Consider the following 4687-nt stretch of genomic DNA (forward strand, 5'->3'; position numbering starts at 1 on the left):
GTAGGGGTCGGAATTTTCAAAGAGTACACCCAAAGGCCAGCACTTGAGATATCCAAGGGGAAGATGGCTTGGAGTGAACAAGATGAGAATCTATGTGATCCACTTGCCCTCTTCCTATTGGGAGTCCCTATCCTTTTTCAAACCAAGGCTAGATTCTGTCAAGGGAGATAGAAACTTCCTTATGATCTGTTAACTCAACTGCCCCTGGAAAGCTATAGGTGTGCCTTACACTTTCTTGTGTCCTCAACAACTCAGCTCTTAGGGCATAGTATTAGGCTGGAACTATAGATTTTTTAGGTCAAAAAATGTCAAACAGCTGCAATTTCATGTGGTTCAGGTATTTCTTGCTGTTGATCAGGATGATTACAATGAAGACTTTCTCTCAATTCTCTAATATCAAGGCATTCTTTCACAGGTAGGTCCAGGGGACTACTGGCCTGGGCGGCAGATTCACAATGGGTCTCAACCTTTGGAGACGGGAGTGATCTTTACAGAGATACACTGTTACAACGGAAAGAGGAACTTCATCATGTAACTTTAAATTCCTGTCCCACTACCAGACCACATACCTTATAGAATACTACCTAAATAAATTCTCTAATTATTTTGTGGTTTATAGAATTAATTATATTATATTCCATGACATATTAAAAAAACATTAATGGTATTAAATATAAGCATTTAAAAATATTCCGCAATTGTTATAACTGTTTTGACATTTTTTCAATTTTTAATATATCATTAGCCTCCCCAAATCCGAGTGACCTAGATCTCTTGTTACTTCTGAGAGGTTCTGGTCGGTGTTCATATTTGTGTATGTGTGTGTGTATGTACACCCTTAAAGCTCATTGTTCACGTAACAAATATTAATTAAACACTACTGACTACCTAACTGTACTAACTCTAGAAAAGGAATTAAAAAAATTCTTCTTTTAACAAGACCATAGTCTTGAAATATAAAGTCAAACCTGTAAAGTGGCACTCAGTACTTTAGAGACAAATTTATCATTTGTGGTTTTTATACACTGGTAAGATAAAAATTTCAGTCTTAATGTCCTTCTCAATGTTTAGACCATTTCTATAGAGACTCAATAGTCTATGAACCTTTCTGGCCAAAATAGTTTTTTTAGCCTTACGAAGCCACAACCATATCAGAAAAAATAAAAAAATAAAAAATTTAACTAAAAGGAAGTCATGGTCTGATTTTAATAGTGATTAAAGGAAAATAGGTCATATCATGCTTAATATATATTTTGAAAGATACATTTTATATATATTTCATCCAGTTTGATAATTTGATCAGCCACTTAAATTCTTTACAATTTGTAGTTTTACTTTTTCTTTGGATTTTCTGGGGTTATAAAATATTGTAAAAGTTCTGCTTACATTTATCAAATGTTGCAGAAGGTTGTTTACAGTTATAAAGTATAGAAGATTGTTGTGTTCATAGTTATAAATTGTTGTAGAAAGTTGTTTTGTTTACAGTTCTAAAACGTAGAGTTATAATTATAAAATGTAGAAGGTTAGTTGTGCTTACAGTTATAAAATTTTGTTGAAGTTTGTTTTACTCACTACATCATTACTGGAAACACTATATTTTAACAATACTTTATTCGTTATATGAGATAAAACCCTTATGGTTGCAAGTGATAGTAGCTCAATTGGATAGCCATTGACCACCTTAGTTTCAGGTGCTCCCAGCTTCTCTGCCTCATAGGAAAAATGCAGCAGTCGTAAAAAGGGCTCTCATTCTCCTAGTTTGAGTTATAAACTTGCTTCTGAAACAATCACTGTTGCCATGTAGGTAGACATTAGAGCATGGCCCAATGATTGCATTCCCACCTGGACCACTTGGAGTGTGGAATGAGTGGTTCCCAAGGGAAGCAAATGGGGCATATAAATCACATTTATCCACTGAAGTTCTCTTTCAAAATGATTGTCATCTGTGAACAGCCTATGGGGGTTAAGTCTGGATTGTCCTCATTTGGAAATGAGGAAAATGACAATACTACTGGATTAGTTGTTATTTCATAAAAAGAATGAAGCTGTAATTTGCACCATTATGGACCTCAGGGTTTGCACTGAAAATACAAAGGCGTTCTTACAGGATTACATTTATGTTTGGTAGGAAAACTATCTCCAATCTTTACTAATTTTGTTGAAAATAGGATATCTGACTTACTTTTTAACAGTAGAAAGCCACATTAAGTGGTATGTAAGTCTCCATCATTTAAAATTTCTAGGGCAGATGGCATGATACTGTATATAGAGATCCCTAAAGAATCCTCCAAAAAACTGTTAGAATTGATAAATTAATTCAGTAAAGTACAAAATTAATATGCAGAAATTGGTCGCATTTTTATATACCAATAACGAACTATCAGAGGGATTAAGAAAACAATCCCATTTAAAATTGCATCAGAAAAAAAAAAAACCCTAAGAACAAATTTAACCAAGGAAGTAAAAGACCTGGACTTTCAAAACTATAAGACATTGAACAAAGTAATTGAACAAGATACAAATAGATGGAAGGATAAACCATGCTCATAGAGGAAGAATTAACTGTTAAAATGTCCATACTGCCTAAAGCAACACTTATCAACCTTTCTTTCTCTCTTTCCATTTCTTTTTCTTTTTTTTTTTCAACACTAGCCACCCTAATGGATGTGATGTTAGGTATCTCATTTTGGTTTTAATTTGCATTTCCCTAATGTTAGTGATGTTGAACATATTTTCATATGCTTACTGGCCATATCTTTTTTGGAGAAATGTCTATTCAAGTCCTTTGCCCATTTTTTAATTGTTTTGTTGTTGTCATTGTTTCTGTTGAATTGTAGCAATTCTTTATATGTTCTGGGTATTAATCAGGTATATTGGTTCACAGAGGTTTTACATTTTGATGTAGTCCAATTTATCTATTTTTTCTTTTGTTGCCTGCTTTGGTGTCATACCCAGGAAATCATTGTAGAATCCCATATCATAAGGCTTTTCTCCTATGTTTTCTTCTCAAAGTTTTATAGTTTTAGCTTGAAAAGCTAAGAAATCTTTTCTAGAAGCCTACTCAGCCAACTTCCCCACATGTATCATTGACCTAAGTGGAATTACATGTTTCTCCCTTAACTAATCACTGGCAAGGATAATGTAATAGTCATAAAAGGAAATTAAACCAAACAAGACACACTCCCTCCAGCGAGGGCTGAAGCCAGCTTTCCTGAAATGTATGGTTTCAGGGAGGAAATTGAGGAGTTTGTATCCTAAACAAATCAGTGTTCTCAGCGTTGAAGAAGATGCACCTATCTGTTCTTCTACAGTTATTATCCTCTTTTTTTAGATATAACCCCAGAGAGGAAAAGGGCATTCAGAGCTTGATTATACAGACTGGGCTTTGGAGTTTCCTGAGTCCATTCAGGACTCTGATTCTATAAGATCTACAATGGTACGTTAACACAGGTTCTGTTGTTGTTGTTGTTTTTTTAATGAAAATTAAAACATCAAAATATAGTTTATACTTAGTCATTTGTAAGGGTGATTAAAATGACTCTTCTGATTATTTCTGAGGAAACCAGTTAACCATAGCTTCTAATTCTATTAGTTTGAAGCCCAGCTCCTAATTCTAGGTCTAGAATCTAGCCCATGATCATGCTAAGATGCTGTAACCTCACCATGAGTCTGCCTGAAGCAGCCAGCCAATCACACCTATTTATTTCTCCATGTAATTACAGCTAATATTCTGACACGGATTCAAAGCACATAGTCTCATTTGGGAATATTAAGTAGGGAAAAGATAAAAATATTTCATAAATTAGTAAGAATAAACATATGAAGCAATATGCATAATCTCTCTCTACCCCAAGGGTGAATAGGTAGAAGAAAGGAAAGAATACTTACCTAATACATAATATTTATTAAGCACCATAGGGGATTTTTAGTAATTTACCATGGAGAAGGGTAGATTGGAATCTTAAAAAGAAAAACATATCCCTGGCCAAACAATCCTGACCCTTATACTTCTTTCTAGGCTTTTTGACATGCATGGAATATTAAAATTTTATTTAGCTTTATATAATTGTACTCATACCATAAATGCATTTTTCCAAACAAATAAAATATACTTTCTCATGCAATTCTGTTATTCATGAATATCATTTTTATGGCTGTAAAATATTTCATCTTATGTTTATAGCATTGTTTACAATTACTATTTTATTAAACATTAACATTATTTTCAATGTCTTGTTATTATAAGTGATGTGATACATGTTTGTAAGTAAAGCTGTTTCACCATTTTGTGAGTACTTCCTTAGGATAAATTTCCAAAATAAAAAGTATTGGGTAAAAGGGCATGAATAAAAGGATATGTATATAGATTCAGTATTACCAATATTAACATATCAATATAAATTTAAATATAGGATCACTTTACTAGATTTTAAAATATATTAGTATAGTATGGCAAAAATAAAATTAAAAAAAAAATTAAAAAATCAACTTGTAGAACAAACCAGAAGCCTGGTACAAGCAAAACTATTCTTACTTTTTAACATGTTTTTTTCTCCATTCTTTTTTACAATATCTTTGTCAAAGCAACTAACAAAATTTTGCTGTTTTAATATTAGATGTGAGGAAGCTATTAACCTAAGGAAATCCTAAAAACATTCACTAACTGTGGAATTAAAATGAGATAATG

Source organism: Pteropus vampyrus, unplaced genomic scaffold, assembly GCF_000151845.1.
Source record: "Pteropus vampyrus isolate Shadow unplaced genomic scaffold, Pvam_2.0 Scaffold572, whole genome shotgun sequence".
Classification (NCBI taxonomy): domain Eukaryota; kingdom Metazoa; phylum Chordata; class Mammalia; order Chiroptera; family Pteropodidae; genus Pteropus; species Pteropus vampyrus.